General features: G+C 50.9%; 1 protein-coding gene across 1 annotated transcript in view; it reads right to left on the bottom strand.

Annotated features, from left to right (window-relative positions):
* Positions 1-10,028, bottom strand: part of SLC39A5 (solute carrier family 39 member 5) — a 334,372-nt gene extending 324,344 nt beyond the window's left edge. Inside the window, exon 1 of the mRNA XM_069653748.1 lies at positions 9,827-10,028. The gene's annotated coding sequence lies outside the window, so the exon portion shown is untranslated. The remainder of the gene's footprint in view (positions 1-9,826) is intronic.
* Between the last annotated feature and the right edge of the window lie 341 nt (positions 10,029-10,369).

Consider the following 10,369-nt stretch of genomic DNA (forward strand, 5'->3'; position numbering starts at 1 on the left):
CTCGACCTCTCCGATATATATGCCTTGGATCTCACAGAATATGAGACCCATGGGAATGTATGAGCTTCCATCCACCAACACCACTCTTTGGGTATGGGAAGGGGTGTCTCGAAGGTTGGTACTGATCTCTTACCGGGGACCAGTGTTAGGGAGAATTCTCATCTATGGCTAATTTCCCTCACCTAGCGAGTCCCCCAGCAGCTTTGCTGGACTTCTGGAGTTTATTTTTTTTCCACTTGGTAAGAGCGAGAGCTTTTTCCCCCACTCTTACCTATGTTCTGCTATGTGTTTCTACCTGTTTTTGTGATTGTGGACTCTGAAGTACACCACTTCAGTAGCCCCCTGTGTCACACAGCACCTTCAGTGCCGTGGCACAGGGTTGTCTGAGACTTCCCTCGACTCCATTTCTGAGCTGACTACCGTCCCCCAGGAAAGGGTAAAGTTACCATTAACTTTACTTAGTCAATCTACCACAGATCCAGTACACCCCATCTTTCATGGAGTACTGGAAAGGGTTAATTCGTATCCCTTTTTATCTGTACCTCCTAGAGCATTGTTTCGCTCTTTTAACATTTAGACTTGGCTGGTGGCAGTGGTATCTACCCTAACTTTTCTACCGCGATTATATTAGATAAACGTGGTACTGTTCTTGGCTATTATATTAGCCTCGAACATAAACCCGCCTCATCAAATCGTCTTTCTTTTGGCCCCGGTTGGGTTTATTCGCCATTTCTTTTTGTTAAAGTCCTTCTTGTGTTTTACTTTGTGTGGCAAACTAGGTTTGCCTTCTTTGGTCTTTTGGCGGGCTTCTGCTCAGAAGCCCTCCTCAAGGCGCCTGGGTGTCTAGGTGGGATGAATGTGAGGGAGGGGTGTGGTCACCCCCTGCACAGGGTATCCTAGGAAACCCAAGTCGCACTTTGTCATGATTGGCCAGGGTAGTTGTCCGGGCTGGACAACCCCCCTGCTCGGTGATTGACAGCCAGGCTGTGTGAATGGGGTTTTTTCGCATAAAAGGCAGGTCTCTTGGGCTAGAAGTCAGAGTCTCGCCACTGGAACTACAAGGAACCGAAGAGAAGTGGAGAGAACGATGGCTGCTGCAACTATCCCGTCCTGGTGAAGCCCTGCTGCAGTCCTGAGCTATCTTCCCTTCAACAGCTTAGAGAAGATCCAGTCCGGAGTCTTCTTCCCTTGAGCTTGGTGGGGATAACCAGCTCATCTTCTACAGCCAGAGGATCCTCTTCCTTGGTCGAAATCGCTGCACGCTGCTGTAGTGGTCCGGATAGCCACATGAAGAGCCTCTCCTGTTTTTAAGGAGCGCACCTTTTATTCCTTGTCGCTGCAGCCGACTTCATCCCTGTGTGGTGCAGACCCCCTTCAGACGTCCTCCTTCATAACGAAGCTCCAGGAATCGTGGGTCTGCGGGAAACCAACAGGAACAAGTGCCAGGGCACCAGCTGCACCATTGGAACAAGGTGCTGTGTTCTACTTGAGGAAACTGGGTGAATCCCTTTTCTTCATTTCCAAGGCTTGCCCTTGTCTTCCCTCCTTATAACTTTTGCTTCTGAACATTGACAATATCGAAGTACTTTTGGCTATGTTGAATCATGAACTGTCTGACTGTGTGATTTTCGGCAACTGGCCCCGGTGTCTTTCGACCCTGGCTCTGGCCCTTTGACTTTTGAACTCCTGTCTGAGTGTTTCTTGATTCTGCCTGCCCAACCAAAATATTGCCTGCGATTTTTGCCTCCGACTCCCTCTGGGTATCTCATGTGCTAAGTGTGTTTTTGCCCCGGTAGCATTTCATGTCACAGATATGCATTTATTTAGTAGACCGAACTGTCAAAAATCGTATTCGCGGCAACGTGTTTTGTTCGTAACACCGGTTCATTCAAACACAGGGTACTTACCTTGAGACTTACTGTACAAAGTGAATTGGTTAGTTGTTGTATATTAAACTGCGGTTTTTGTGTAAGTTTAATAGAAGTGCGTTTATAACGAATGCTTTCAAAAATAAATGTACTTCTATCTTTCTATCTGAAACCTTGAGTCAGTGTTTGCTTGAGTCACAGTAATTGTGGTCCCTTTGTGTAATCTCTGCTACTGCTCATATACTCTTGAGATAAGCCTGGCTGCTCCGCCACTGCTACCACTCTGACATAGTAGTACAGGCTTATTGCCACCTGTAGTCTTAATTGTGTGTAGTGGTCCCTAAGGGCACTGCACAGGATTCTGCCTAACAACCGGCAACTCCTATCCATCATAACTTGGAGTCTACTCCCAACATATAGGGGTACTGCGTTCCAAGCATGGAGTGGCGGCGGGTGTAAATTCCTGTCGCATATCTTCGATGGGGGGACAAATCAGATCATTTGAGTCCTGTAAGGAGACCTTTGGGCTTTCGGAGAAGGAGCGGTTTCATTACCTTCAGCTCAGACAGTGGGCTCTCCAGGGTGACAACAGAGTGGCAGCAGTCAGGCAGTTAACATCTTTCGAGAAGCTTATCTTCTCCCACAGGGGGAGCAAGCTGACTGCTGGAGGATCAATGCGGAGGGGGATTGCCCCTTTGGCAAAGCATGGCGATTTAAGCACCCTCGGGGAGGGAGCCACAAGGACCACAGCTCCTCGGCCAGTGAAGGGATACGCAGGAGCAGCCCCAAAGGAAAGGATAAGGTCAAAAAGGAATCAGGTCAAGAACATGATGTCAAGGTCAACCCCAAAACGATTATGTAATGGTATGATTAAAATTGGGCTGCCAACCCCGGTTAACCTGCAAGCAAGGACTCTGTGTTTGAATACTTATCATAACTGTGAAGATACTAGATTGTTGTGGGAAGGTTTCAGGTGGGGGTTCAGGATCCCATGTGCAGAGGTAAAAAAGGGCACGCAGGCGCGCAACCTACGGTCAGCGCTAGGGATGCCAGAGGTGGTGGCACAGAAAGTAGCCAAAAAGATGAACTTGGGCAGGGTGGCGGGACCATTTATGCAACCACCAATGCCAAACCTGGTAGTATCACCGCTAGGGCTGGTACCTATGAAGGAGGAGGAGGGGCAATACCGGCTGATCCACCACCTCTCTTTTCCAGAACGGGAGTCAGTTAATGATGGGATTAGTGAAGAAATGTGCAGAGTGCATTATTCATCCTTTGAAGAGGCAGTGGAAGTGGTGAGAGCGGCCAGGAGGGGAGCCCTTATGGAAAAGGCTGACATCGAGTCGGCATTCCGGTTGTTACCCATTCATGTAGAAAGTCAACATTTGTTGGGTTTTAAGGTGCAGGAGCTGTACTATTATGATAAATGTTTACTGATGGGATGCGCCATCTCCTGTGCTTATTTTGAAGCGTTTAGCACCTTTCTAGAGTTTGCGGTAAAACAAGAGTGTCAGGAAGGGGCAGTGGTACATTACCTGGATGATTTTCTGTTTATTGGGAAAAAGGGGTCCAAAGAGTGTGAGGCCCTCATGGGTACTTTTCAGAGGCTGATGAAGGTAATGGGGGTTCCTCCAGCCTGTGAAAAAACTGTAGGTCCAGTGACCTGTCTGACATTCCTGGGGATTGAAATTGACACAGTGAAAGGAGAATACAGGCTCACCCAGGACAAGGTAGCAAAACTGAAGGAGATCATCAAGGGGCTAAGGTGTAAGAAGAAGGCAACCCTCAGGGAACTCCAGGTCTTGGCGGGCAACCTCCATTTTGCAGGGAAAGTCATCCCGGTAGGTAAGGCATCCGCAAGGAGTGTCGAGCTGAAAACAGTAGGGCTGCAACATGCAGGCAAACATGTCAGGCTGGGGTCCATAGTGCAGGAGGACTTGGCCATGTGACACATTCTTGGACAACTTTAATGGGGTACTAATGTTGAGAAGGGAAAGGAACAACAAAGACAGGTGCAAGTTGTTTACAGACTCATCTGGGGCACTGGGGTTTGGGGCAATCCTTGACACCAAGTGGAGCGGCATGGCATGGCCAGAGGAACGGCATCTGCAAGGGGTCACCAGGGATATCACACTGTTGGAACTCTTCCCCATTGTGGTAGCTTTTAAACTTTGGGGGGGGAACAGCTGAAAGACAGCAAAGTCATGCTCTGGTCGGACAACCTAGCAATAGTCCATATCATAAACCAAGGTTCTGCCAGCGGCAAAAGGGTTTTGCGGTTGCTAAGGGAGCTCCATAGATGCATGCTGGAAGGTAATATCGAAGTACGAGCAAGACACATACCTTGGGTTCAGAACACAGCAGCTGATGCTCTTGCTCGTTTGCAGTGGGAGAAATTCCGAGGGAGTTGCCCTGGAGCAGAAAAAGTGATGTCCCCGTTCGAAACACAGTGGTGGGGCATGATTGGGGCAATCTGAGTACCCTGATTCAGACGGCACTGGCACCAGGCACAGCAAGGAGATACAAGGCATGCTGGGAACGGTACCTGGATTTCAAACAAGAGGTATTGGGGGAAGGCCAGCAGGAAATGCCGGTGAGGGCCTTTGTGGGCTGGGACAGGCATGAAGGGAAAACCAGGTCATGGATGGCATACCACCTGGCAGCCATCGCCCATTTTTCTAAGCTGGAAGGGAAGGGTGACCCTACTAAGGAACATTACATTATTATGGCCATGAAGGGTTGGGCCAAGCAAGGAATGCCTAAAAGTGATGAAAGGAGGCCCATAGACGTAGTCAAGCTGCAGAGGGTAGTGAGGGTAGTGACTTGTCTTGAGCAAATCTGCCACGGGGGATTCGAAGTGTCATTATTTAGGGCAGCTTTTAGGTTAGCATTCTTCCAGGCATTCAGGGTGAGTGAACTGGTACCGGAGAACAAAGGGGTGAAAGGTATGAGATTCCTACAAATACAGGATGTGCACTAAAAGATCTAAGACGGACCAGGAAGGCAAAGGGTGCACAGTGTCCCTACATCCCATCTCAGGAAGCATTGTATGCCCAGTCAAGGCAGTGTCAGGCTTCCTCAAACTAAGACCACCCTCGGTAGGGTGGGCTCCGCTACTCATTCACCAGGATGGTTCAGCACTGAGTCGCTTTCAATTCAGGAGGGTAATGGAGCTGGCACTGGAAGGAATAGGGGAGACAAAGGGGGTCTTTTGGACACAATCGTTCCGGATTGGGGCCGCTACATCGGCCGCAGGCATGGGGGAGGTGGCAATCAAACAGAGGTTGTTTCAAGAGATATATCAGGCCGGAAAAACTGTAAGGTTGACATGCCTCCTTTTCTCCCCACCAGCACCAGCCCGAAGGAGAAACGGGTCAGTGTAGGTAATAGGACACTCATTTGTGTCTAGGGCAGGGGCAAGCTGTACGGCGGAACAGGAAAAACTGACGGCGGGCGAGTTCAGGATTGGGTGGCACAGGGTGCCAGGTATGAAATGGGCGCAACTGCAGGGGCAGGTGCGCAGATTGCTGGACAACAAGCAAAAGCCAGACATATTGGTTATTCACTTGGGGGGTAACAATTTGACAAGTCTGGGGAGGGGGGCTTTGATGCGGGAAATGATGTTCTCATTACAGGAGCTGGCGGGACAACTGGGGGAAACAGATCATCTGGTCAGAGATAATCCCGAGGCCAGAATGGAGAGGTGCGGATAATCACGCAGCAGTGGAGAAGTCCAGGCAGAAGCTAAACTGCGCAATGGCAAAGTTCTGCAGGGGCAGAGGTTTTGGGCAGATCAGGCATGGCCTGATTAATTTGAAATCTCCGGAATATTTTCTCAAGAATGGGGTGCACCTATCACCGTTGGGAATGGATATGTTTTTCTGGAATCTCTGCACGAAAATCCTGGAAATGTAGGGAGAGGAGCAGGGGGGAGCCACGGCGGACAGTAACCCACCCGTGGCGTGGCGGTGTTTGGCCGAACAAACACACGAGACAGACTCCGGATGAGCCAGGAGAAAGCCGGAAGGGTCTTCACTCTTCTCAGACCAGCGCCCTTTGGGAGCCTATGCAGCAGGGGCGTCTGGGGGGGGCGAACAACTAGAGCTCAGCTTCCCCCAAGGAAACGGCACTCTCTCCGGCAAGGAGCGCCTGCAGGGGCAGGAGAGGCTTCACGCAAAGGTTGGGAGAGTTGGGCCTATTCTGGACTCTTGGGTAAGGAAAGGGGGGAAGCAGGTTATTTTGGACACGGAGCAGTCGCTGCATCTTCTGAGTGTTTTCCACTAATGTGTGCAGTATGGTTTTTAGGATATTGTTGAAATAAATCTGCAGCCTTTTATGCCAAAAAACAAACAAGACTCATTTTACACTTCTCTGGGGGAAAAAGGGAATGAGCTATTGTTATGTGTTGGGTACAAAATGGACAGATGGCGAGGTTATGCCAGTGAGGACAAAAAAAAGCAAAGCAAAATGGAGGAGGTACCCCAATAACCCGGGCAGTGTCCTCCTCCTGGCCTCCTCCCTCCATGGAAGAAGGGGAGGCGCTGACCAAAGCGCGGCAAAGGAAGGGGAAAGCCCGCGAAGGGCAACAAAAGAAAAGGGAAGGGCTTCCTCTTTATAACGGGTGGGCTCTTTACTGCAGGTAGCATCCAGCTGTCGCAGAAGGACGCCCGCCCGCTACACGAAGAAAGAGGTTTTCGTTTTCCACCCACCCACCCTACGAACAGAACAAGCAGAAAAACCTTGTTGTCGACATCGCAGAACGACAAGGCGGCGTGGCGGTGTTTGCCCGAACACACACATGAGACAGACTCCGGATGAGCCAGGAGAAAGCCGGAAGGGTCTTCGCTCTTCTCAGACCAGTGCCCTTTGGGAGCCTAAACAGCAGGGGCGTCTGTGGGAAACAACAAGACTCATTCTACACTTCTCTGGGGGAAAAAGGGAATGCGCTATTATTATGTGCTGGGTACAAAATGGACGGATGCCGGGGTTATGCACGGTTGTCTGATCACAAGACTAAATGAGTGTTTCCTGTCCTACACTACAGCATGGCACAGGGATCTTGGTTTGAAACTGTCAGATGAGCAGTGTTCAAGGATTGGGCGGGGACAGGGCGCGCGACAGTCAGCACTCAATGTGTAGAACAAAGTTGCAAGTTGCTCATCACGGCGGACAGGGAGGCACATATGGGGAAGGGGAATGAGGGAGGTGCCAGAGGGGATGCAGAGGTTCCAGCTCCTTCCTGCATATTTGGTGGAAGTGCCCTAAACTTAAGCCACACTGGAGGAGGTGTTGCTTATTTTACATAGGGTGACTGGGATTGAGGCATTTTGCTCACCAGAGGTGTGTCTCCTAGGCATATTAGACACGCAGGGCCCCAAGGCGGGCGAAGCTTGTAGGCGCGCGCCCACATGTTGCTGGTGGCAGCAAGAAACGCCACTGCGGCAGTATGGAGGTCCTCGTGATACCATGAGCGGATGAAGAGCATGTGTCGACTCCTGTTATGTGAGAAAAACATTCGCTTAACAATATCTCATATCGGTTCTTTGTGAAGTGGGGTGGCTTCCTGGATTACATCAGGTGTATCAATAAAGACTAAACGTCCCCTCCCCCCCCCAACCCCTCAGGCTGAGAGTTTTAGTCCCATTGAACACCTCCCAACTGATGGTTAAAGGACTGTCTTGGACTGGGTAGCTCCTTAGGGAATGGCGCGGGATCAGTGTGGAATTGTTGTTCTAGACAGTTGACGCGGTACTAAATGTTGCACCCTGACCATGGGCCGCCTTCGTGAGCTGTTTTCCACGCCTATACTGCGCATGCTAGGTAAAACAAAACTGCAGCTGTATGTCGAGCATCGTAGCAATGTGTTAAGCAGAATTCTCACACAAAATATATTACAATACCACTGAACCACGGCTGAGTGTTCCCTGCACAGGTGTGAGCTATTCCTTCTTGTCCAATGCTGCTGGTCTGTAAAATGTTGGGAAATGGAAAAGTAAAATGTATATTTTGGGGGAGGGGAATGTATCTGTGGATGGAGCCTTAGATTACAGGCAAAGTGTGTGAGGGGACGGGAGAACTGCATTTAGATATTTTCCCAAAAGCCCTTGGAGGTGTTCTGGCAGTATTTCCAACCCACGAGCCTGCAGTCTATGGGCCTGTGGTGCTCATGGTGGCGCCCCTGTGGCAGCTAGACAGGAGGGCGGTTGGTTACAAAGCTGTAGGCAGCCGTCATGGCATGGGGAATCCCCCCACTTCCAAAACTGAAGCCAAGCAGAAGTCACATCAGTCTCTGGCAGTGACCCATTTGCCAATGGATGAAATTGGTTTTTGCTACCAATGGGCCAAACTGTCGCATTTCAGCTGTTTGCACCAAGTCTACCTCATAGTTGTCATGGCCACTGAGATTTACTTCAATAATAACACTGAACGGATGCGTGTAACACTTTAAGCAGCTCAACCCACGTGAAGGCGATCTTGCCAGACCGATGGTGGCATGGAAAAGTATGAGGCTGTATTTAAGGGTCTGCGGGTTATGTGGCGTTATCCGATTGACTTATTTCGTTTTTAACTAATTAAATGCAATGAAAAAATTCCCGACGGAGTGAGCTGCTCGCATCACACGCGGGACGGTTTGAAATCCGCTCCGACATGGAACGCAAAGGGGCGCTTTTTAGGGCAAATGCGTAGGGGTCGGAGGTGGACGCGCAGGTTAGGTTGGTGACTCTGGCTCGCCGAGCCTTAAAACCTGCCCCTCCCACATCCCCTCAATGGGAAATAACAGGAGGGCGCTGCAACCCTCGGAGAAGTTAGGGCATACGTAGTGTTCGGTGTAGGTGGGTTTGCCGATGCCCGTGTCTTGGCACATGCTCCTCTGCCTTCGCCCAGGTGGCACTTTATGATTACCAGAATATAATTGGCTCACAGTTTTTATATTTTCGCCCAGGACCCGCAACGGCCGCATAACTCGGCCGTTGCCAGTCTCTGCAGGGAGGACTCGGACATAGGACTGTTCGTGTGTGGAGCTCATGTGCTTGGACTCTGCCAAATTAACTCGCAAGCGCCTGGACGCGGCCCAGCGTAAAGCCTCTGCGCTGGAAATGTTCAGTCGTTCGCCCGGCTCACGGCTTGCCTCGTCGTTCACGCCAAGTGATCCGAGCTGCCAGTCCCCTCGAAGATGTAACTCTGTCGGGTGCACCGGGGCCGCTACACGATAGCGGGGTGCGTGTAACTAGCAGGACTAAGGGCCCCCGAGGTCAACACAAGTAAAGCCCCAGAGATGGGCAGCAGTAGCACTTCACGTTTAGGTCTGCGGTGTTGCGCAACACGTTTTACAAGGTTATTCTTCAGATCCTGACAGCAGCGGCGCAACCCTCCCTCCCCCAAAATGGCGCACGCCCCCAAATGTCAGGCTGCTAATACAGGCCTGGCAATTCCTAGCGTAAAGCATTGCACTATTCATATGTACATCTTTTTAGGCAAATGAAATCGTGATGTGGATTAGTACGTGTGCCAGGGGAGTGATTGGAAGGGTAGTCAGGACTGAGGAGACCGCTCATTCTCACAGCACTCCTTAAGTGAGTGCTTTCAGAATTAAAATGAGAGAGTTAACTGCTTGTAACATTGAAGCTGCACTAGAATGCGTAGATAAGTAGGATACCCCCACCCAAATAAATGTGCCCCCCCCCCACGGTCTCAGAAATGTCGTTTTCGTTGCGCCCCTGCCCGTCGCTAACCACAGCAAAGTCACTCCCAAGGGGGGGGCACATCATGAATGTATTGAAAAGGGTTGGCTTCAGCCGTTAGCTGTTCGTAACTCCTCACGGCACCTCCTCCATTTTGTTCAGCGTGGAATAGTAAATAAGCAGCCTACCCACTTTACCGACTGACCCCTTCCTCATCTCCTGGAGGGGGGGGGGTGGGGGCTAGCGCCTAGGGAGCACCGGCACAGATCCGCTTACCTTCAGACGCTCTGCTGGGGTTCAGTGCCCGACTTCGACTCCCACTGCCTCCCAAACTCGGGCGAGGGATCGGGGTGGATGGCTCAGAGGGCTTGCACCACTCTCTGAAGGAAAGCAGGGATGGAGTACTTTGCATGCAAGGCTGCTCCGGGGTCAAAGGTCGGCCGGGCCCTTCCTACATGGGCGGGCCCGTGCCTTAAGAGGGGAGGGCAGATACCTGAGCCTACATATCGTTATTTGCCCAGGTGCGCGTGAGGGAACCTGTTAGTCTCTGCAAAGAGGCAACCCTCCAAACTAACAAGATGGGCCGGGGGCAGTAGCGGGATCCAGCCCTCGTTCAAATAAATAATATTTATTTGGCTGTAAATCTGAAATGTACACACGGGTGTGCAAAGGGCTAATGGCACGCCCCCTACTTTTTCGGGGATCGAGCTCAGTCAGGGCTGCGTCGCCCTCACCATGGCATGTTGCCCACCGACCGCACGGAATTTCTGCAATGCAACAAACGTAAAATGCCACTCCTTTTTTAAAACAAGACACGCC

The sequence above is a fragment of the Ambystoma mexicanum genome, chromosome 3q (assembly GCF_040938575.1).
Source record: "Ambystoma mexicanum isolate Mex_15411 chromosome 3q, UKY_AmexF1_1, whole genome shotgun sequence".
Classification (NCBI taxonomy): domain Eukaryota; kingdom Metazoa; phylum Chordata; class Amphibia; order Caudata; family Ambystomatidae; genus Ambystoma; species Ambystoma mexicanum.